Here is a 25986-nt window from a genome sequence, read left to right as displayed (position 1 = left end):
TCCCTGAACGTGCTGATGAAACAGAGGACTGAGGGAAAAAACCTGTCAGAGATGAACTGTTGCGGTTAAACAGCCACTCCCACACCTCACACACGCTTCCCAGACACTTATATTTCCAGCCATACATTTTGGTTTTGACAACCTCATCCATCACATCAGATGCAATTCTGAGAGAACCCTGGCACTTTTTGTATTAACAAACGTTTTACTGTAGTCTTTTATGCATAAAACGACCCTGTTCTTTTTCTCTCCATCATTTAACCTGACATGGCAGGGACATTGTAGGATTGTTGTCTGATCGTAATTCTGATTTGCGATGCACAACTGATTGGATCAAGCCTGCTTTCTCATCTATTCATTGCCCATGTTTCACCGTGACTGTATAAAATATGGATGTAGCCTCCATTAAGTCATCTAAAGGTTTCTAAAAAGCAGTGGTGAAGCTCATTGAAGGACAAATCAGGCCATTGCCGTCTTTGTGGTGACAACTCTGCCTAAATACTGCTGATCCTAAAATGTGCAAAGAGGGGTTTGTCTATGGGTAATTAATGACTGTCCCAAAATGATAGCTATCCATCCAATACTAAAACAATTATAAGAATTATAAGAATTTGGAACATAGTGATGAATAGTGATGAATCAACCCATTGACTGACATTACCAATAGGCTTTTTTCTCTCTCTCTCTTTCCTGTAGTGTGTTAAACAGGTTTGTGTGCATGTAAATGGTCTGCAAAGGCTAAAATCCAAAAGTTCCCTCTAGGGCAGTGTTACTTTTTCATACCAAGGACCACGTAACCAATAAAAAAACAAACGCAGACCACCTAACTCCACTAATATCCCAAAACACATCGTTTTTCTAGAACAGATTACAAATCACCTGAAAATTGTACAAACAGGTGGCAACATGTGTGATGAAGGTGTTGCCCTGGGATATATCATGCAATAGAAAGTTAAGCTTAAGCTCGCTCCGTTGTGGAGATATTCCCGCGAGAGTGCGGAAAACTTAAATGTATTTATTTATTTCAAATGTGAAATGTTATCAATATACTCACGGACCAATAGGGGCGCTCACGGACCACCAGTGGTCCACTGACCACACTTTGAGAAGCACTGCTCTAGGGAGTTCCTCTCCCACACACTCCCCCCCTGCCTGAAAGCCTCCATTGAACTTTGTTTACTTCCATAACATAATGACATCACTATGTATCACTCGCACTTCTATTGGCTAGCACTCCAACACATTATACATGATAGGCAAAGGAGCGGGACATCTCTAAGCAGTTGACCAAACACAACAGACCCGGACAGCTAACCAATCAGAGCACACTGGCCTCTTGTTTCAGCTGTTTCTTGGCTGAATGAAGCTGGTCCAAAACCGAGTTGCTTTCAGAGTATTGTTATAAATCCGGTTCACAGAGTGCAGAGCCAAAGCTCAGCTAAAGTTCACCTCACTCACAAAGTTCTCTAACCTACAGCACTGTCTTCAAATTGATTGTTCTGCCTCCTTCCAGCATTTCCTTCGAAATACGAAGTCATACCAAATGGAAATAGTTTCATCATATCGACCTGTAGTACACTGATGGAAATAAGGTGTTACATTGTGTTGTGTCTGTAGCATTCATAACCTTTAAATAATAAAAATTCCTCCCAGCTTCATTTTATACGCCTCCACTTAATTCCCCCTCTTCCGTTCTGTGCACTTCTTATCTTTCCACATGCATTCTGTCGACTCATAAACTCAGTCAATTTCTTCTGCCCGTGCCTTCTAATTCACACTCCATTGATGCTCTCTAAACACCTGCTCTCTTTTGATTTTCCAATTTCTCATTCCCCCTGCCTTTCTTTTATTATGCACTGTGTAATATAGCGCTGTCTCATGATCTCTCACCCATTGCCTTCCCTCTCCGTCTGAACATCTCATCGTTTCTAGATTATACTGGCTCTCAATGAATGTGTTAAACTAATAATCTGTGACATTTTCACAGAAATGTCCATTTTTCTTTCTATGAGAAACTTAACTTAACAGAGTGCTGATTGAGGCTATATACCAAATTCATCATTTTTCACACAGTCACCCTTGCCTGTCATTCTAGCACTTTGGTTCAGTCTAAAGTATCTCAACAACTACCAGATGGATTAAGATGAAATGTTGTTAAAACATTATTGGTATCCAGATTACAAATCCCACAGACTTTGATGATGCTCTGACTATTTTCTCAGTAACCAATATATGGCTTATTATTTTAATGTGCCTAATACTTTGGTTTAAGCCATCCAAACCAGCCCTGGCTGTACTTTGTCTCAAGTGTAAGGAAGCTAAAATGCTAAACTAATATTTGTCACAGAGACTAACATGGCTGCAGACTTTAAGTCCGGCTTAATGCATTGGTTGTTAAAGAACATTTTGGCCGCACATTTTTGGGAGGACATTTTGCCAACCTGTCCTTTTTAGATGTTGAAATATTTCACTGGATAATGGAACATTTGAACTGGTAACATGAATGTTTGCACACCATTGAATCGGAAATCTAAACAATCATCGTTGAGCTTTTCAGTCTGGACCAACATAATCAATCAATCAATCTAGGAGGAGGCTAGAATGACAAAACAAAACTTGTTAATCGGCCTTGCAAAAATAAATAATAGTAAAAAAGAAATCGCAAAAGTAAAAGAAAAATTGCTCTAATGTCAACAACACCCTACAAACACTCATCTTCTACAATCACCCACATTTCCTTTCAAACTGAGTGACACAATGTTAATCTGAGGCTGTTATAGTCAGTTAATCTGAGTCATGATGGACCTGTTTGTTTACTGTAATTATACTGCCACCTCAAATGATTCTTGTAATGATTTATTGATGCTAAATTGCAACATGTAGCACCTCCAATTATGCTGTCAATGTCTTCCTTTCTCTGCTTGTTAACCGTCACATATGTAAACACAATTATACATTTTCCTTCATTTAAGTATTCACAATGTTTTCTTTCAATATCTCCAGTTCTTCCTCTCATAAACACATCATGCAGTCAATACACTCTCTTCACATTGAATCTGTCAGCCTCTTAACACACTTTTTACTCTTTTGCTGTCCTGTTTCCTCCTCTGATTACTGGTGTGTTCTGACTTTTTTTGGGGAACGGATACTCCTCCACCTCTGGTAAAATGGATCCAGAACAGGGTCCAGGTGCAGCGCAGTGGGGGAACCTCTCCTTCCCAGAAAGCCGGTGATTACAGGACAATTGAAGTAAACACTTACAGCCGAGCTTCATCCCAAACACAGCCTCTATCAGTCAGCAGCCCACCATTCTCTCTGGGCCACAGCGGCCATTTATCTCCTTGTAGACAGACAGAAGACCCCCCCCCCCGGGCGGCATCCTGCATGGAAATGGCTGCACTGTAAACACGTTCATCTTAAAAAGCTGTTTAACTTGGTATTGTGTCATTTTGTTTAAATGTGGAATCTGTAAACCTTGCTAATGAGTCGGGAGCATTTCACTTGTTCCCACGGCGAGTATATTTTCAAGGAATGTCCTCAGATTTAGACATTTCCTTGTAAAAGTATACTCTCCAAAAATATCTGGTGATATAAGTAATGCAAGTGTGATACCAAGGACATCTCAGTATTACAAAATAGCAGCTTTGTGATAGTCAGCTATACCAGACAAAGTATATTCATACCGTAAATTAAATGCTAATTTTAACATTGTAAACTCAAAGAAATAATAAACAACTTTTTTTGAACATTTTTAACAACCTATCAACATTTACGATACTAATGTTACAGATCAGAGTGGTGAATATAAGATTATTAAGACGAGGTACAATTAATATATGTAAACAATTAGTTAAAACATGTATCAGCAGAGAATTGATTTGCAAATACTTTAATAATAAAATCATTGTTTTAGTTAATGCCAAACAGACTGGTTTATACTGGTTGTAGCTTCTGAATGATTTCCCACTTTCTCTTTGTCGTGTACATACTTAACTAATGACAACTAAGAAAAACAATCTAACATAGTACTCATAGTAAACTGAACAATCTTTGGGTTTTGGAGTGTGCCTGGGAATTATAATTTATTTTAGGTCAAATGCTTTGTTTTTGCTGTAAGAAACCAAACTCCAAAGCTGAAACACTGAATTAATTTCTAAGATGAAACACTTTTTCTTTTCCTTCAAATCTTGTAGAAATGTAAACGCTTTATAAATGATTATATACAACCGCTCACTTACATATAGACCCCTAACCATTAAACACAATTAACACCAGCATTTGTTATTCTAGATTGTCCTATGTGGTGCCAACAGCAGACAAAAGGAACATTAGTTTTCGAGGCTGAGCATTGCTTTGGTAGGTATTTATACTGTGTTGGTAGTAAGTATAAAACATGTATTTATGTCAGCGGGGAAAATAGCAAGGGAATAATATTCTTTCACACCACGGTATCCTGGTGCTTTGCAACAGCCAATCAAGTCAATTGCATAAACACACACACACACACACTTTTTTGAGCAATCCTGGAAAATCAACAAAGAAAGATTGATTGACTAGAAAAGCAAATGTTTTTATTTTATTTCTATTGTACGGCAACCCTTCTCAACAATAGAACACGGAGCCCTTAATGTCACAGTCTGTATCTGAACACATGTTTAGTATTAGCTTTACATTGAGATTCTCAGCAGGTCATTCTGATGTTGACCAGATGTCCTGCAGCTGGCAAATCACGAAACATTGTAATTTAGGTTATGTGTGTGTGTGTGTGTGTGTGTGTGTGTGTGTGTGTGTGTGTGTGTGTGTGTGTGTGTGTGTGTGTGTGTGTGTGTGTGTGTGTGTGTGTGTGTGTGTGTGTGTGTGTGTGTGTGTGTGTGTGTGTGTGTGTGTGTGTGTGTGTGTGTGTGTGTGTGTGTGTGTGTGTGTGTGTGTGTGTGTGTGTGTGTGTGTGTGTGTGCTGTACATGCTGTAATATACTGTATAGCTATGAGGAAAGACAACCTCAAACACAAGGACAACACATATCCATCTGTTCTCTTTCCCCCCTCTGCAGTCAGTCGTGTATGTCCCCTCTGCCGCCGTGAACTCTGGGAAACAAGTGTCCTGCAGCTGTGTTTGTACCGGCCCTGTGGCATTGTTGCCTGCACACTGCTCAGCGATTGTCACACTGCTGCTTCCTCACAATATGTGATGCTGCACACTGTGGGCCCGTCGGCTCTTTCCATCGAAGGAAAATCAGAGCATGAAAGTATTTTATTTACTTCCATTTTTTTTTTTATATAATAGATTCAGTGTCAAGTTGTGTTGAGGTGCACCTTGTTATCTCTGTCTGAGTTTATAAAAGGATGAGATCCTTGTTTTTCTTTTTGCAGAAGCAGAGCAGTGGACCGCCAAAGCTTTTCCACACTCATTTAGTCATTGACAATGAGATATGGAGCTTTCCCTTTTTTGAACCATAGAGCACATTCACATCAACTTTTCTTCAGACTCTTTAAAAATATTGTTGCTGGACTATCGAATACAAGCACACATTCATTTGTAACACTGTGGATTTTTTCCAAGCATCGGTGCTGACGCGCATGACTTTCAATTTGCGCTGCTTGTGGATATTCAGCACTTCCACTGACATGAGAAGGGCTTTCGACACATTGTTCGTGCTGAATTGCATTTTATAAAATGCTTCAAGACCTTTTTCATCTCCTCCTCATGTACTTCTTTAATACTTCCCTGTCTTACCTGTACTGTTGTCTTGTAGTGAAATACAGGAAGTCAAATTCTCGATTAAGCCATGGCAAAACAAATCTAATAACCTTGCTATGTCTTATTACATTTGATTTAACACAGGAGACGCATCCATTTTCTCAACTCTCTACATAGGTGCTGAACTTGGTGACGCCGTCAAACCATTTCACATCGAAACTCATTATTCAAACATTTCCTAATCCTGTCGCAATTATAAACCAATCTGGATCTAACATCCAGCCTGAAATACTTCCACAGGAAGTTGTGGGCTCAGAGTCAGCAGGGCATCAACCTTTTTATATCAGAGAGGCAGGAGAACCCTGCCCTCGTGTGAAATGTGGAGCCCATCTGGAACCACTCCCATCTGTTCCAGTGTGCTTACCCCAAATCGAAAGTACAGTTTAGTATGCATGAATGCACCTCGAGGTGCTTCTTAGGCCTCAAGTCTTTTTTTTCTCCACTTAATTGCTTAACTATATAAGTGGCACACGGGGCTGTGAGCTCCATCAAAATGCTGCTGAATGCAAAGCAGGACTTTTGGTGCAGATACAGAGGATACGGTTTACTTAAGAACTGTACAACTATGAGATACTTGTCATTTTAGGCTATTTGATTTATAATACGTTATACTTTTACTCCAGTAAATCTTGGAGGTCAATCATTTAATGTATAATGTAGCTTATTCAAAATATAAATGAACTGATACATAATTTGAGGTTAAGATATTCACCGGCAGTACATAAAGTCATTCAAATAAGCTCAACATTTACCAGCTGCAATAAGCAAAGTGATTCATTCATTGTCATATTCCAGTCATTTAATTTATGGCCCTGAAATAAGCCATAACACTAAGTACTTTAAAAAAAAAATGTTTAAGCATGAGGGTCTCTGCGCAAGTCGTACAGCAGCAGCTTTCGTCCTCCTTCCCTCAGGATCCATGCTCATTACTCCGCCGGGCCACGACCTCTTCCCCCCCCCTGACCCCCACCTCCAGCGTATCCACGACCTCCTGACCTCCTCCTGCTCTCTGGTGTAAGTCCCCATGTATCCCGTCCTCCTCACTTCCACGTGACATGCCTGCTTTACCAGCTCTTTATCTTGCTGCCGTCTTGTATGAAATCTCTGCGGGGACGAGAACAAAGTATGAAGACCTTTTGTTGTCTCAGCACTCACTCTTATTCTTCCCTTCCTTTTGTAAATGTAAAAGCCCTTACTGCTTCCTTTTGAATAGCTCATTTGCATTCGGTATACAAACACATCACCATAGTGTGCATTGCTATTTCCCTTTTATCACAGTCAACTGTCCAGGAAGAGAAACAAATAGTGTGTTTTTAAAATCGGAAAATAATGTTATAGTGCAATCAAAGCTGTGATCTAAAGCATTCTATTTAATGTCAGCCATTCATGGGCTGATTTTAAATTGCTAACAGCATCACGCTGTGCCAAGTGTCTATAATCACAGTGACAATATACAATATTCTGGCCCGTAGGCGAGAGCTCCCTCTCCAATTATGTTTTTCTTGGCCAGAGATTGAATCTATTACTGTGTAATTGCCTCTATATCTCCAACTATCACCCGGAGCTCTTCCACAGATTATTCACACATATGGTGAGTAAATGCTTTGGGGAAAATCAATGCTATTTTTAGGATGTTGTTGATGGTGTAGGAGCTGTGTTAGCTTATAAAATGGATATCTTATCCTAATTTATTAGCAATGGTGACCCAGCAGTTTCTCTGACTGAGAGTCTATTAGAGTCAGAAACAAGTCAGAAAGGTACTTTTTATAAGCACGAAGTCGGGGTTGTGATTGATTATTTTTGACATTTCATAGAATCCTTTGGTGTCAGGATGGTGCTGTTTACTAAATCAAGAGCTGTCAGATAGCATCAGTCAAGCTGTAAGACACTGGGAAGTAGACCACATGATTCTTTACTTTCCTGCAAAAGTCCAGCAGGTGAAGTAGGATCTCAGACTCGAAGAAGACTAAAACTTATATTTTATACATTTACATTTGAAATATTCATATTTACAATTTAAATATTTATATTTCAATTGTATGCTCTCACTTCTATGGACTGCCAAATAGAATCGGGTATATAACCATCAGGATTATATCAGTTAACCCATATGTTTAGCTGACAACTGTATAACAAGCTGAAGGAGTTGCTGGTGTTGTCAAGTAAAGTATTACAAATATTTTGAGCGTACAGAAGCTGTAGCTACTGTAAAAGAGTGCAAACCCTGTCACGCATAAATATAAATACTACTTGTAAGTTTTAGGAGTTTTTAAAGACACATTTGTAATTCAGATAATTCTTCCTTCTTGAATTTAATATCAACATACAGTAAGACACACTTTTGTTAAATGTATCTTCCATGTCACCACATTTTTTACATTTCATTTCTATACAACATACTTGCTAAACCTTGGTTAACATTTGTTTGCGATTGATTTAAGGCACCGGTGGTTGGTTAGGGTTACAGTTAAGAACATGTTGATCTTACAGACCTTGATATTGACAAGTCAACAGTTTCTCGGAGCACATTGATTGATTAACATTCGACTGAATTTAGTCTGAACAAGTATAGCTTATAACGTAACAGTAATAACTGTTAAGCTTTCTGGTTTTTAATATAACATCCGGACGGTGCACACGTTCTGTGGCCTGGTTCTAGTGTTCAGGCCTGGGGGGGGGGGGAACCAATGATCTGGAGCATCACTGTCAGCTCACATGTTCCTCTTTACACTTCAACGTAATGGTCAGATTTCTATAATTGCTTTTGATTGTATTGGTCCCTTGAGCATGAAGCCTAATGTTTTGAGTGACCTCTTGCCCTCCCCTCTGGGTTACGGTGATTCTGAAAAGATGTCCACTTCTGGACAAAGCATCTCCCGTGTTAATGCACAAATTCATATCAATTCCTGGACATCAGCATTTTGCGGTGTACACTTTGACTTTATGTAAAGATCAACCACTCTCATGTTTAGACTTAGCATCACTGCAGTAGTGCGGTGAAGCTCCAGCTTTCAGTAACAATATTCAGTTTAAAGTTCTATTCATAAATTGTTGCAAAGTAGCCGCTGAATAGTGCTACTTAAACTTTTTCTGCTGGAGGAAAGAGGAACATTGCGATTTAGTACACTGACGTTATTCTTACAAATTGCTCCTGCAAAAGTAGTCAATGAAAATATGTTAAGCACAGAAGGAAAGTGACTTCTGTGCAAATGTCTTGTATTCTTTCCCAGTTGCCCAAACAAAACAGTACTAAAATATTAAAGACGCTCGATGTGTGCTATGTAAACAGAGCAGCTCTTTGTTAGGAGCAGAACACATCATTATGTGGAGTTACAGCCTGGAAATAACCCACAAAAGTGGCTCCAGGTCACAGCAAAGCTACCAAATGATGGCTGCTTCTAAGGAGTGTTAGGAACCAGATCAGAGTCTGCTCTCACTCCTCTCACAATGCTGTAGGTGATAATTTGTTTTTGAATTTCTTAGAGGAAGCAGAACAAGCACAAGCACATGTGGCCTGATAGTGATGGTGCAGTGTTGTTCTGCTTACAGCTGCACAACAAGAGACAGAATCTTTTGAATTTAAGGTGTGGGCATGAATCCTGAAAGGTGCTTTCATGACGAAATGTGTAAAAAAAAGATGTTGCATTCAGCACTCACAGCACAGAGGGACGTTTCTCAAAGGAGCACAAAGCAACAGAAGTTAACTGAGGGTCTTGTAAGGACAGCAGCTGCTTCTACAGACAAAATAACAATGTGTGACTAGATAATACAACACACCCGAACAACTGCGCAAATGCATGGGCAATAAATTAAACTGACAGTCGCCGGGAAATTATAAAATATACTCTGTTGTTTATTTGCTAAATGTTGTTCTTATACTGCCACAAGCCTCAGGCACGAGAGGAACATATAAGCCAGACACTTTAAGTCTGTATGTGTGAACAGGATGTTCTAATAATATCTAGTTTTCTCTGTTAAATATATATCGTGGTCATAAGTTATTTCAAACCTCTTAAAGGAAACCTCAGGTCATGACATCTGCAATTGAATTATTAATATAATTCACTGTTTTTAAACACAATATCTGAAGCTGACGTTCTGTGTAGAAATGGAGCTGTGTGTGTGTGTGTGTGTGTGTGTGTGTGTGTGTGTGTGTGTGTGTGTGTGTGTGTGTGTGTGTGTGTGTGTGTGTGTGTGTGTGTGTGTGTGTGTGTGTGTGTGTGTGTGTGTGTGTGTGTGTGTGTGTGTGTGTGTGTGTGTGTGTGTGTGTGTGTGTACGTGTGTGTGTGTGTGTGTGTGTGTGTGTGTGTGTGTGTGTGTGTGTGTGTGTGGGTGGGTGGGTGGGTGGGTCACCTGATTGATTTATTCATTTTCATTCGCTCACTCTTGCCCACCAATGACAAACACTGCTGCCTTGATGTGGCATCCTCACATCGTGATGAAACTGCTTTTAGAGGAGACCCTGCTGCTGAAGGGGAAACCTCAGTCCTGGAAATGTTCATGTTATGCAGAAAAATGTAAGCTATATTTGAGTTATTTATAATAGAAAGTGTCATGACCTGTTTTATACTTGTAAAATAAATGTTAATCTGAAAGACTCTTCTGCAGAAGTTCCTAAAAAGTAGACTATTTAAACTTTAAATAGTCTACTTTTTCAGGTTGTACCTTTTTTAAATGTTAAAGGTACAACCTGAAGGAGTGCCACTGATCATCAGGTTCCTTGATAGGATGTGTTTTCACAAGTTTTAAGTTATTAATGTGGGAGCAACAGATGCTAAAAAGAAGTGAAGAAGTGTTGCATTGTTTGTATTTCAGTCCGACAACTCACGTGTTTCTTAATATGTTTATTAGAAGCAGCATATAGTTTGAGTTTGGCGTCTAGGCTCGGGCCTCATCGCTCCACAGATTTACAAAGAACATTGAGTGATGATTAGATAACTATCCCCCGAGCCTACAGGTGGGAGCTGAGGGGTGGTGGTGGGGCAGGGAAGCAGCAGCAACATGAAACACAGCAGCAGGAACATGAACGTAGCAATAGCAAGTGAACACAGCAGCGAGGTAGAGGCAGGAAGACCTGGCAGCTTAAATAGAGCGGCATGTTGAGGACAATGTGTTTGGTTGGTTGTAAGAGGGACGAGGTGCGTCACGTGTTAATGTATCATTGCCGCTTGAGTTGACTGTCTGAACTAGCTCCTAGGCTTCGCCCCATATCTTTCAAATGCGTTTCTGATTCGCCCTAAAATGTGATGGGTTCTCCCTTGGCTCCTGCTAACCCTTTCTACATATTTCATGAAAACCAGGGCAGTAGTTTTTCAGTAATCTTGTGGAAATCAAACAGACAAACAAATGTGTCTGAAAACTTCATTCTAGATTAAGACACGGGAATGATTGACTGTTTGTTGGGAACAGTAAAAAAAAGTCTCCTGTGTATATATATATTTTTTCTAAACCCAGCCTCCATTTTGTCTCTACAATATCGTCACCAGACTTTCCCTTCAACATGTACGTTTGTCATTTTGGGGCACTTTTCAAGGGTGTCTTTATTAAGATGTGAACCTATATTTTCATCATTTTGAGGTTGGATCAATAAATACGCACTCACAGCACATTTTGGTTTAGCATCATGACTGCTCTATGAGGTTGTACATCTAAACATTGAATGCTAGCGTGTCCAGTTAGTTTATTTGGAAGATGCTTTTGACTAAAGCTACAGTACAAATGTGCGTACAATCCAAGCCAGAGAAGTAGTATTTCTGTACTAAGTGTTGATAACAACCTGTTGATCGAGCTCGATGATTGCCTGGCTCCCGCTGTGATGAAAAACACTGTTATTTTTCGAGAACAAAAGTTGTATCGAAAAGTCTTTGTTTACTGTTATAGATGTATGATTGTGCCTCGGCAGCATGGAGAAGCTGAAGCGACCCACAGCTGTTTGTGCCTAATGAGGTGTCTAATGTATCTGAGAACGGTCAGCCTTTGTAGTTTCACAGAACAATGTTTCCATGAATCTTTTTGCATGAAGGGCAGGAAGTACTCAAAGATGCTGCACGTTGCCACATTAATCCTCTGAAGGTGTTGGAGAACCCGTCGAGGCATAAATCCCAAATAAAAATGAAGATCAAATCACTTTCTGACATAAACATGGGCCATTTGACTAAGCATGGTATTAACAACAAACCGGTTAAAGGTCAGCGATTTTAATCCAATACACTTTCTGCCAAATTCAGCAAATATGTCCTCACGGTCTACTGTGTGTGCGATGAAAAATAACCTGTGTTGATAAACAGCCGTGGCTCTGTAAATGGCAAACAAATAAAGTGTCTTGGACCGGGACACGCTTGCATTTTCGGGTTCATGCTTTTGCACAGGACCGAGGGAAGGCCATAGGTGTGTACGGCCGTTACACCGGGGTGTTTGTAAGGGAAATTAATTCAAATATCAGCAATCTTTCTCCAGATTCACTGATTCTACTTCAAAGTTACGGTATACATTGCATGGCTATTGTGGGTAGAGTCTAATTGGAAGTCAAACCCTGTTTTATACTGTCTATAGAACCAGAAAGTAGTCCTTTAGCTGTTTATAAATCGATATGACAAAAAGTGGAGAAAAAAAAACTATTTGAACGCCCGCTTTTAGAATATATGACAGTTTTCTTTTATTCTCAGATTAATACCCCCAGGAGTATATTTTCAAAGACTCTAGCTTCCACTTTGCTCCACAATTTATACAAGGAAGCACAAAGAAAGGAAATATATGGATGAAAAGTGCCTCAGTTCCCGGAACAAGCTCTTATTTCATCTCAGGGCCTTGTCTGCGTTGCACTGTAGGGATCACTTGTCTTCTACGATACAGCACATAAATGTTCACCTTTTTAAGATACATTTATTATTCAAACAACCAGATCATCAGTAAAACAACATACAATACAATACATACAATACATGTCAGATAAGCAAGGTCAAAAAGTCAAAGTCAACTTTATTGTTAATCTCAAAATATGTTTGTACACACAGAAAGATCGAAATACTGTTTCCCACAGTCCTGAGGTAAAAAGCTCACACATTAAAATGCAAGAACATATATAAAAATCATCATAGAATATTTAACCATACTTATATATAACCGTTCAATGGATTTGCATGAACATTAGTGTTGATTTTAGGATCAAAGATGAGTCTTACTGATGTCGTCACCTGGGAAAAAAGTACAATTGTTCAAAACTAATGGCATCAGCTTTCATTTTACTTGAGTAGTAACAGGGTGTCCGCGGGGTCTTAAAAAGTATTAAAAGTTGATAAATCAATTTAGCGAAAATTAAGGCTATTAAAAAGTATTAAAAAGTATTAAACGGCATTTTCCAAGGTATTAAGAAGGTTCACAGCAACGACAACATGAAACACCCTTTAATTTACTGAAACGACATGTCGGGAAACCCCACGAGGCGGCCCCATGCATAGCGCGCCGTAAAATGCTGCTTATTATTTTAAGTTTCGTTGCCTTGATCTATCTTGTATCAATTAGATTTATGATTCGAAAATTATAAAAGTAGGGTAGACATGTGGATATTATCCGACTGAACAAAACGTGCATTTACTTAACAGGTTCGTTTTCCACTGACCTTTTTTCGAGCTATTTTCCAAAATCCTATGGAGAAATCCCATTGCTATTTTGTCGAGGGAAACCGAGCGCAGCTTACTTCCGCTTTTTGGGACGCGTCACTGCACCACTCAGTTGATGCGATTTGATTGGATTGTGAGGTAAGGGAAGCCAGCCGCCTCTGGCTTCCCTTGGCATGGCCCTGACCAATCACAGGTTGGCAGGGGCATGACGTGAGCCTCATCTGATTGGTCAATCCCTCAATTTTTTTTCACCAAGGGAAGCAAATTTCGGCTGGCCTCCTCTCGCAACAGAGAGTGCAATCTAGTGTTTCACCATAACATCTAGAGGGGCGCTGTTTCACTCTTTGTAAAATACTCAATGAGAATGGGGGAGAGACGGGCCGGCAGCAACACACAACAAAGAATTTCCGAAACTAAACGAAGTGTTTTTATTTATTGATTAAAATTATAGCTACAATCCGAAAAAACAGGGGAAGCCTGGCTTCCCTTGGCATCCAGGAGAAAACGCCACTGATTATTATACAGAGAACAGAGTCGTTATCAATTTGTTTTAAAGCTCAATAAATAACAAAGAAGACCTCTGACCGACACTTTCCTAATTTTGTACGGAAGATTTAAACTTTAACGGACATGTTGACCGGCGGAACATTTTTTCTACGGAAACTGCCGCACGGTCCCCTCGTTCCTTGGAAGAGGCGGAGAGGTGGGTGTTTTTCATCTGCTGGTGGACTACCTGAGAGATACAGCAGGAGAACACGCCGTCCACCGGGGAGAATAAACAGAAGGGCAACCATGGCAACCATGCTCCGGGGTCTTCTTCGCTGCTTTTGGTGTATTTCGGGCGGCAGCAGCGCCACTTACAGGCCTGACATATGTACTACATCGTTTCCAGCATTTCCAGCGGTCTAGTGGTCTAGTGTGAACGGACACGTTAATGAATCGAATGCGTGGGCCCAATTTAACCCCTGGGTATTTGTGAGGGAGCTCCTATATGGCATTACCCCGCTGAAGCTCACCAAAGTTTAACATATTTCATAGTTCAAAGTTTTGTCAATTGTTTTGTTTATTGGTCAAATACTGGTTTCTAATGGTTTCTGAGGAGTTTTACTGGAATGAAAGAGCACAGAGTACAGAAGCAAAAAAGCAGCATACTGCATTAAACCTGACCTTCACGGAGAGGTTGAAGTTCATGTGGGAGGAGGCTTCAGTAGTCTGTCTGCACTCTGTTTAGTTTTACTATCTTACAATCAATATAGTAAATGTGAGGTAAAGTGTGTTGCCAATGTAACCGGTTAGAACTCAAAGTTGCGATGAGGTCTTAAAATGTATGGAAAGGGTCTTAAAAAAGGTCTTAAACGGTATTAAATTTGACTTCAGGATTCCTGCATATACCCTGAGTAAATAGCGAATGTGAGCAATGAACTTGGATGATAAACATTGGGAATGAAGAGTCAATGTGAAACCTTTCGTTGTCTCTGCAAAACCTTGTTTGAAATTTAAAATTCTACTGACATTAGTAACAACGCTCAAAATACAGCAAATGTTTAGAAAGGGATTCAATTAGTTATTTGAGTTCATTTTGAATGCACTTATCAGAAACGTATATGGGATATCAGGCCAATAATGACTCAAATAGCAGGATTGGTTACCCTTGACAATGGGGCCGATCTATTCAAATTGATTCTTCACTTTCGTCCTAAGTGTACTAGGTTGTAATTCATCTGCAACACGTAGTCGCATAGCCGAGGGAGCTAACAAGAAAATGTTGTCAGCTGTTCTGAGGTTTTTTCGTGTTAGCTTCATGAGCTGTGTAGTTACTTCCAATCTTTATAAAGCCATTGTTTCAAGAAATCAAACTTTAAAAACAGTTTATGGTCCGTGATTTATAAGGAATAACAACTCAGTGAAAATATGTTTAACATTTTGGAAAGCCATTTAAATTAGGTCTAATGTGGCCTTACACACAAAATAAAGTTCCCGTAGCTTTAACAGATTAAGGCATTTAGCATATTAATCAAACAAAGTGTGCTACAAGAAAAGCAAAAGCATCCTGCCTTCTCCCAAACCTGGTTGGTGGCTAACAGCACAATGTTAGTGTACCACTACGCAGCTCAAAGCTGTGTGTGTGTGTGTGTGTGTGTGTGTGTGTGTGTGTGTGTGTGTGTGTGTGTGTGTGTGTGTGTGTGTGTGTGTGTGTGTGTGTGTGTGTGTGTGTGTGTGTGTGTGTGTGTGTGTGTGTGTGTGTGTGTGTGTGTGTGTGTGTGTGTGTGTGTGTGTGTGTGTGTGTGTGTGTGTGTGTGTGTGTGTGTGTGTGTGTGTGTGTGTGTGTGTGTGTGTGTGTGTGTGTGTGTGTGTGTGTGTGTGTGTGTGTGTGTGTGTGTGTGTGTGTGTGTGTGTCCAGGCCACAATGCAGTAAATTAGACTGTGTTCTTACTCAACTTGCTCTGCTAAATAACAGTTAAATGTACTGTAAGCGTTTTCAGTAGATTTTTCCTGAGAGGTCATTGCTATGGTTACTGTAGCTGTCAGAGAAAAGCTGTCTCATAAACATAAACCGCTATTAAGCCGAATTTAGGAGGTCCTGAAGGTAACAAATGCTTTTGTTTATAACTAGAAAACAACTCATTATTTCTCATGCCAAAAGTCTTTTCAGCTTAATGTCTTACGGGAATCGGTGGTGCTTGTTCAGAGTTTCTTGGTGAGTAGCTAATTCTCTGCTCAACAAGGTGTCATATAATACAACAATATAATGTCCTGAGAACCTCAGTATTAATTTACACAAGCTTAGGACGGACGTAATGCTTCTGCTGTCAATTTGCCCACTAGAATTGGGCTCATTACAGCGTAACAGCCATCAAATCCACTGAATAGTTAATATCCTTTCATTGGGAAGTTTTACAAATCCCTTTGTGTTCCACAGCATGTCGAATGTGGCTTTAACAGGAGTAATGGAGGTAAAGCCCCCCCTGCAAAATGCAATTATAGGGAGTGAATTATGAACGGTTAAACCCCCGTAATGATTCTCAAGCCAGTGGGACAATTATTGCGTTGCATTCGTAGATGCCATCATTGCAGATACGTCTTGGTTTGACATTTTCAAAGGTTCATCGGGAGTTTTTTCATGAATCCAAAAGAGAGGAAGCAAAAGCCTGAAGATGCCTCTTCTTAAAAGGTGAAGTGATAAACCTTTGTATGAAAGTCGAGTTTGGAAGTTCAGTCAGAGTTCATGAATCCTTTACAAAATCTGGAGGGACACGTGTTCCCGCCTGGGGAATACAATAGCAACAGCTGTGACTTTTAGCCTCCAAATTTGATTTTCAATGTTACATCTGATATATTTGATTACATCACATTACATGTTACTTGTTAGGCGTTTTTATCCAAATCGACTTACATACTCAATACTGTGGACAATCCCCACAGGAGCAATTTGGGGTGAAGTGTCTCAGGGAAACAACGACATGCTGACTGCAGTGGGGTTTGAACCTGTGCTCCCCTGATCCCAACACCAACAACCTAACCCACTGCACCACACGCCTACATTTATTTAGTCAACAAGTCCTAAGACCAAAGTGAAAAATGAAATGATCCCACTCACCAGTATACTCTCTTGTAACGTGTATTATTGTTTGGGTTTCTCCGAGTGAACATTTTTCAAATATCTAATACCTTTTTTTGCTCTAGTGTGGAGTTTTGTCATTGATGGTTTTGTTGTAGTTCTTTTTTGAAACTGAGCCGGACTGTGCTTTCATTTCTTTCTATGAAGTGATGCCTCAGGCTAGTTGAGACGATTAATGATTCAGCAGAAGCGATTTGGTTACAAGGAACACTCGAGTGTTTTTAATTTGATGGATAGATAAATGCGAGCTAAACATTACTAATGTCACGCCTCAGTCTAGGGAAGGAGACACTTGGTACGTTTCCATCCTCCAGGTTATCTCCATAAACCACTCCTTTTAAAAAACGTTTTATTGAATAAAAAACAAACAGAAAATCGCATTGTCTCTTGATGATCTTATCTAAAGTTGGTTAAAATGTCCATTTGGATAAAAAGTCTGACTTAAGTCCATCTAATTAGATACAATTAAATAAATCAATTATACTCAGGAGTTCTTGTAATGTGCAGTTTTACTGTTAGCTGACTTTGTAGAGCTATAGTGATTTACTTTTGTATTTTTTATCGTCCACAAAGACCTTTAATACGTTATTTCTAATACGTTATATACCCCTTTTAGGTTTTGTGTTTCTTTTGTGGCATTAAGTGACACATTTTGCTCTTGAAATATATTTAGCTTTGCTATTTAAAAGTTCCATGAAATCATTTATCTGTGTAATGAACTATAAATGGTTGCTGGCATTTTCTGTTTCTAAGAGACGCTCAAGTGCTCATTGATGTTTGGATTTCAGAGCCAGTGATGAGGGAACACTGAGATTTAAAAGTGTACAATATCTTTATATATATCTCTCTATATTAGCGACGAGTCCTAAAATCCGGAAGTGAGTTAGCATTTGACCACTTCCGGTTCCCTCGTCTCAGAGTCAACGGGATCTCTCCTTAGGATTTAGGCAAATAGCTTGAAATAAGGTCTGTGGTTGACACACATATAAGAGACGGATCACGTTTTGTTCTACGACATTAAATACATCAGCAGCGACCCCACTGGTGATTTTTGAAGAGTTTACGCTTCTGAAAAACGATGGTTGTTAACAAGTGGCTGAATAGGACTACAGAAGTTGTCGAGGACGTTGTACGTCATTACACCTGTTACAACCCGGCTCCTGGGCTTCAACAAAAAGCAGGGAGGCGAGACGAAGGGTAAGAAAATAACATTTTTTTATTCTCATATAAACAATGTAATGAACAGAACCAGCCACATTTCCCCGAGGCTGGCACGGAGAGAGTGCCCAGAGGAGTCCGAGAGCGGCGTATCCGGCTAGGCTCTTTCTTGAAGGCTTCCGGCCAGGTGTAGCTCATCAAGGCTTATGCAGCTCGTCACACAGGTGCAGCTCGTCAGGCAATGGAACCTGTAAACACAAACACACACAACCAGGTGTGGAGGGGTCGTCACACACCAAACACGTAAACACTCCCGCTAAGTTTGTTTGCCCTGTTCTGCTTGAAAGCAAGTACCTGCCTCCTGCAAACTGTTAAAACAAACGCTTCAACTTCAACTGTATTTTTGAATATTGATCTTAACTTGGCGTGACGTTGAAGTCGTGCGACCCTGCTGTAGTTTGTTAATAGCATAACGTTAGCAATTTGCTTCTGGCGATTAGATTTATGTTTTTAGAAAATAATACAAGTAGGGTAGACATGTGGAGATTATCCGGCTGAACAAAACGTGCATTCGTTTTCCACAGATGTTATTTTTTACAATATTCCAAAATCCTATGGAGAAATCCCATTGCTTTTTTGTCGAGGGAACCCATGCGCAGCTTACTTCCGGGTCGGCCTACACAAATACGTCATCCCTGCACCAGTCCATTGCCAATCTGAAGATCCCCCACAGGCTCGGCAAAGCCTTTTGACCTTGTGGAGCGGCAGAGTGAAGCTGTTTGTTACTTTGCTCTCGCTCCAGCCTGGCAGGCACAGATTTATTTGGCTGTTCTTCTGACTCACCTCACTCAGCGTGTGCCATCATTGCACTTTTTCCAACCCGCTGACCAACCTTTAATCATAAGTAAACTAATAAACAAACACCAACAACTTGTCAAAGGCAAACGACCATGTGAGTAATCAGGTTTAGTCTGGTGTTTCTTTCTTCTTTCATTATTTGCTTTAGAGTCGTGTGAAGAAGCTCCACTGTGGGATGAAAGTGAAATGGGGCAGCGATGTTCCCTGGTCTTTCTCGACCTCCCACTATCTCAATTAAGCTTTGCCACTTTATTCCCCTGCAGATTTGCATAATTTATGAAGTGCCCTCAGGAAGTGCTTCAGTCATTACAAGGCATGTTATTATACTTTTAATAGGTCCAGAATCTGTGCCTTTGTGTACGCTGCCTGATAACATAGTTTACATTCTATAAACCGATACGACACCCATCTTCCTTTTAATGTTTAACATTGAGTTTGAGCAGCTGTGACTCTGGGAGGAAAGTGAAATTGCCAAGAAAAGTCGGCACAGACAGGAGTTCTGTAAAATGTAAAAGTCCAGATTTGATTTGCAGTTTAAAATTAGTTTTTTCTTTTCTTTTTGTGATTTTTTTCTTTGTATCATTTTCACAATATTTCAGTAACTTCACCATTTTGCTGTTAACTACTGCGCTGAGACTTGCCTGCAGTTATTTTAATATCAGTATGTGCTCGCTGATTTTCATGCAGATGAGTAACACCTCCCCCCCCCCCCCCCCCAAGTACCCCCCACTCCCCGTTGTGTTTTTGACTGATTTTCCCGAGTCAAAATGCCAACACACATCTTCATTTGGCGGCTTGTGTCGAGGGGCACAGTGTTGCGATTCCTCCACATCATTGTTATTTACACAAGCTAACAAGGTTAGGACAGGATTTAGTCTCCTGAATGTCACAGTGGTTTTAAAGAAGCAGAATTTAATAAGCTCCCCTGTCAGGTTGCGTTGCAGCGGTGCATTAATACGCATGAATATGTATAAGCGTCTCTCCCTCACATTTAAAGGATTAACAGCGGATTCTGTTACCTGTTTTGGAATTGCCGGAGGAGGAGTATTTTTGGCTCTACCGGGGGAAGAATTATTTATCATCATTATTATTATGTGCTCCGGAGCACGTCATACTGAGCTAATGTCGATACTTAAGAAAAAACTGGTCTAAAATGCTTTACCTCTATGGCCTACTATAATTATGTGAATTTAATTTACATATTATGATAATTTGCGTGGCATATGGCTCATCTTTGGTTCTGAATTAATAGGCTCTGACTGTCTGTATTGTTCGGCGGAGGTGTGTGCTTTTGACCCACTTCCTGGAGTCTGAGTCATGACTTCCTATTCAGCTAAGTCAGGTCTTACACCACCATAACCCCCCCCCCCCCCACTATCCCCTTTATATGCCCTCATCATCCCCAGGCCAATATATTTGTATTTAATGTGGCTGACAGAGGGTATAAACAGAGCTACAGATAGCGCTGAGTCATTCGATGGACATAACATGAAGGTGAGAGCAGGGGGTTTTATCTTCAAGGTTGCTGGTTCAAATCTAAGTGTAAGGTAGAGAAAGCACACTTCCACATCTCTCAAGTTCTATTTTTCTCCAGATAAAATGAAAGGTGTCCAATTGGTGCATTACAAATATTTAGTTTGCTTTCCCCCCCCCCCCAAAAAAACAGATTTATAATGTATTAAATAAAGTAAAGATTATAGATACTGAAACATCACTTTTGTCATGTTCATTTATGCATTTCTGTGTTTTTAAAACCTACAACATGATTTATTACATTCACTTATGATGGTATAATGATACTGCATGTCTGAATTGATATGATGCATCCGGTATGGGCTTAGTGTTATCACCATCGGGAAAGAAAACATATTGAATGTCAGCCAGTCCTCCAAAGCTGTAAGGATGTGTAGAAGTGGAAATAAATCTTATCACCTACAGAATTGCGTAATATGAACAGTACCAGAAAACACTCGGTATGTGGCTGTGACGTATTGGACATGACATTTATACTTGCTTCATGTAATTTAGGACAAAGTCTAGGGATTTCAATTTCTCCAAATCAAATTACTAAATTGAAACATGCCTCTTTTCACCAGGTTCCTTTCTTGTGTCTGATTGGCTGGAATATGTGAGTTGAAATGCACACATGGCTAAACTCGAGTAACGTGAGAACCCTAAGAGCAAATGTAAATAGATTTTTGGTTAAATATCTCGCTCTACAAGACCCTTTGAATAAAGAATAGCCTTCTGACTTTATCTCATGCTCCATCTCTCTATATTTCGTATTGTGAAGTCCAATGCACTCTGAATAATTGGTTATTCTTGTTTCGTTGTGCATTAAATCCCTTATATTACACTTTTCTTTAAATAACAAACTGCTCCCGGCCAACTGTGGCAGATAGTTAAAGCTGTACGTTTTCTTTCACCTTATTTCTCTGAGTGTGAAGAGCAAAGAAATTCAGTGATTGAGCAAAAGTCTCAAAATGCCCTTGAGCAACACGTCTCGCATGCAACAGACCCCTTTATCTCTATCTGCTCCACTGCTGCTATGTACTTGTACTGTCAGGCTTTTGATATAAATGAAGGTGTTCATCATCACAGTTCCTATGTTTGAAAAAAAGGAAAAGGCTTTTAACATAGATTTATAACAGATCAAATGTCATCGCATTTACATCTCAGGCTTCGGTTATGTTTCGTGCCTTGGGGTTAATGTTATGTTAGATGAATGTGGGCGAGGAGTTAATACCATACGGCATGTGAACAAGAGCCTTCTGTCAGATCCTAATATGGATGTTTCACTTTTTTAAAGTTGACTGCTCTACCCAATCAGGCACTGAAGGAAATATTCCGTGGTGGCCAAAAGATAGAATGGCAATTTACATGCGAGTCAGAAAATACTTTTTCACTTTGATTTACATCGGGAAAGAGATATCTTTAAATATGGGTTTGATTTTTGTAGGTAAATCAACTTCCCGTCAGGAACACTAGAATCGTTATTTTTCTAGGAACGCACCAAAAAAAAACTACCGATGTTTACAGTAAAAATGTTGCACATGCCAATGTTTCACTGTACAGTATATACTGTAATAGTAGCATAATGCAGACTAGGGCAGCCTCTCCCTTTAAGAGAGAGAGAGAGAGAGAGGGGATAAATGTGTGGTGTGTGCATGTGTAGAGCGAGCGAAAGAGAAGTTGAACGAGCGTAGTTTCTGTAAGTTAACGAAAGAAGCAGCAGTATAACCAAGTCACAAATATACGGCCTCCCAAGAACCCATCCTGCAGAAAGAGAGGACTTTAAAGTTACGGCAGACCCACAGTCACAGTTCTAATCCTTCAAAATGAACCCCGGACTTCAGATTTTGTCCGTCAGATTTAAAAACGACGACAGGAACGCAAATTCTCGTTAACACCAAGCAAAACATAAACATGTCGCCTTATTTACCGATGGGCTGATGGCGGTAAAATGGGGCGAACATCGTCTGATGCCGATGTCTCACCGATGTATCGCTGCATCCCTATTCTTTTCCCTCCCTATTCATTTGACTGAGCCAAGACCATTCTCTTTACGGCCTTAATGGATGCACAAGATTGTCGGAAGTTCGCCCGAAGATCTGAGTATTTTTAATCTTGAAGTCGAGGCAATTTTGCTTCATGCATCACTGAGCAATTTTCATAAGAATGAACGTGGCCCAGCCTCCCCCTCTGTATCCAGTTCTCTTTATGCATCCACCTGTTGACTTTGTACATTTCAATTAACACCAGAGAATTCACATGATGCTCGAGCTGAAATCAAATGAGCAAGTGAGATTTTTTCTTCTCACCTGCTGTACCCTGGCTCACAGGAGTGTCAGTACAAGTTAAACACCTCGCCTCTTTATGTCAGCCTGCTGGAGTTGGCCTGAAGTTGCTGTTTTGCTGATGGTTGAGGCCCTTTGATCATGATACACGGAGCAAGGTCCTGAGGCTCTACAGTGACTCAGCAGATATGACCCAATGAGGCAGAGAGTAACCCGAGTCAGCTAAAAACAAAAAGCCCACTGTCATAACAATAAGAGCTGGATGGAAAATGGACTGTTTTAGCTGACCAAACGCGATTGATGACGCCAATGATCACGCATCTCGGGTGAAATGCTCCGAGGAGATGGAGTTTATTTCACCCCGTGGCCTCGTATAGGAACATAATCGTTTGTGTCACATTTTAGCAAAATATATCAAACCTACAGTATGGGTTAACATAGGAAACTAATATGAGGCTAACATAACACCTACATGGGTAACGAGCTCTTTTCTCCACTCATCATTACCATGCATTACCTAATAAGGATACAGCTTATAACGTTCAAAATGCCATGCCATAAACAGACCTTTTATGGGCGATACAAAAAGATCCACTGTCTGCCCAGAGGCGCTCGGAGCAAATCGAGGGATGAGCAGAGTATGTGAGGCGGAGATAGTTAAAAGAAAGAGGTGGCTATAGCACCCGGAGGTCAACAACAAAAGCTTCACCAGCAAAAATAGAGGCAGCTGTGCCTCAGGACATCAGCTAATGAGCTTTCTTTTTCAAGAATCACCCCGAACATGATATGACGGCAATCAGGAGGTTGCAGCGTACGCTTTATAGTCTGTGGCAAATGTTCCTTCATTATAAAGATACAAAAAACAACATAAAGACAAATAAAAAGAATATCTCTAATGAGAGGTTTCATGCTGACAGTTGGATTTAATTTGGAAATGTTTAGTTTCCAAAAACTAATTAATCATTACCTTTTTTTAAAGCACAAGAGACTGGTGGGAAGCCGTTTCAAAGTTTGAGTCATGTCTAAATGTGCTTTCCAGTAATTATTTTGGTGCTAGCTAACATTATGCAAGGGGTGGTTTTCTCATGTTGTTGGAATTAGACAAGGTTGTAATGGCACATCAGCATAAGAAATACACAGTTCAACTATTTAATTTGGATGTTTTGTGTCACAACTTAACTCCATGCCTTAGGTTAAAAATGGTGTTATACTGCGTTTTACGGGTTACGGAGCCTCTTTATACTTTTAACTTTTTACATATTACTATTTTAATTTTTTTATTTTCAAGGTGTGCAGTTTTGGGGATTTTTTTTTTGTTAAAGTCAAAATACACAAGGCAAGTTTATTTATATAGCACATACAAGGAAATTCAAAGTGCTTTACACAAATGAAAGACATTAAGAGCATTAAGAAATAGTACAAATAATATGTAATATATGAAATATGATATTAATTAAATAAAATATATTCTTACAAAATATTCATTTCAAAGCACTAATTTAAAAGCAAAGATAAAAATATGAATAACACAGGTACATGAATAAAAGTTACAGTGCCGTGTGAGACATGAATACATCAATTAAAAGCAGCAGCAAAGTATGCTCTTAAATACTTAAAAGAACACATTACCTAGCGCAACAGTGTGGCTTAATGATTGATTTTAATTAGTTGTTGAATATATGAAGAACTATCATTCTTTGGATACAAAGACAACACTTGTTAGAAGATAAATTCCAGAGTTTTTGGTTTTCTAGTGAATGAGACAAATATAGCATATAGATTTGTCAATTCCAAACACAAGAGCTGTTCAGTAATTTTTCAAGTTGCAGTCGATAAGCAACGTCAGTAACCTTTGTGTTTGCATGTCATTACCTGCAGTAAGAACCTTTCGATTTTATCTCGAAAAGTGGCATATTACTACACTTGTCCTGTCTTCTTAACATGGAAAACAATTAATACATTCAGAATCATTAATCAACAGAAAACAACCACAATAATTATTTTCATACCAACCCTAATAATAATTTCTAGATCAAGTTTATTAGCGTAAAATGGAAAGGTATTTCTTTAATAAAAAATTGGAATGTGTTTGCAATATTTGAAATGGATTTTGATCTTCATCGATTTGACTGGCAAATTATGTTGGCATAATGTATGCTAAAAATGACATGTAACTGGCAGATAGTACTTACAATGGTATAATACATTATGTGTTCAATGTTATATACATCTGCATGCAAAACAACTTATAGCTTTATTGTTTTTAATAGACATATATCTTCACGTAATTAGTAGAAGTTACCAGTAGATTTCACATCTGTTTTGCTGAATAATTGTGACTTCATAAAACATGTGATTTATTGATTCTGCACAGTCATTTCATTATGCTAATTAGTAATACAAGGCAACAATTTCTCCTACAGTATGTTCCTGGCAAATTGATTAAGGCTCTGCTGCTCTTGGAAAATGGAAACATTATGAATTGCATTGAAGAATTGAGTTGCCACACCGTCACCACAGTGACACTAGTTGTCTCTTTAATTTTACACTTTTGCAAATACCTGTGTGCAACACCATTTGTGTATTGTCTGAACGGCATTCGGCGGGTGGAAATTGATAGCAGGAACACAATGGATTGTCTTGTTGTGCAGCCCTTTGCACTCTGTTGTGTAACTAGGTGGGCTGCACACACGGTGCCACCAGTACTCGTAAATTCCCAGCCGAGGGTGAAAGCGAACATTGACGAGGAGCGAGCCTTTATCTGAGAATGATAAATCCCCCTCCTCTGCCACACACAGGATCACTGAGGAACCTTGAGCTGATTTATTGAGCTCAGAAAAACGGGGAGAGTGAGGAAGCTGTCCTCTGGCTGGATATCGCTGCCATTCTTCATTTGGGTGACATTTCACTCAACCCACAAAGAGAGTCCCAGGGAATGCTGTTCTTTTTGTTTTTAAGACAATTTTTATGGCATTTGTGTTTCACAAGATTGTGTTTAGGGACAAAACAGGATAAATTGGTATGAAAGATATGCCCTGTGTTTTTATTTGAGTCCTGTTGACAACGTTTGTTACAGCATGTCATGCCAAAATTGTCCGTTTGGTTTAAGTCATCCACACAATGACTTATTTTGAATTCCCACCATCAATTTGGCAGCCCTGTCAACAATTTCTGTCCG

The 25986-nt window shown here is 39.6% G+C and overlaps 1 protein-coding gene across 6 annotated transcripts in view; it reads left to right on the top strand.

Moving 5' to 3' along the window:
- Nucleotides 1–25986, top strand: part of gfra4a (GDNF family receptor alpha 4a) — a 264494-nt gene that overhangs the window by 66978 nt on the left and 171530 nt on the right. The gene's annotated exons all lie outside the window — the stretch shown is intronic.

Source organism: Notothenia rossii (genome assembly GCF_949606895.1).
Source record: "Notothenia rossii genome assembly, chromosome: 7".
NCBI classification, from domain to species: domain Eukaryota; kingdom Metazoa; phylum Chordata; class Actinopteri; order Perciformes; family Nototheniidae; genus Notothenia; species Notothenia rossii.
This window is presented reverse-complemented; position numbering and strand designations above follow the sequence as displayed.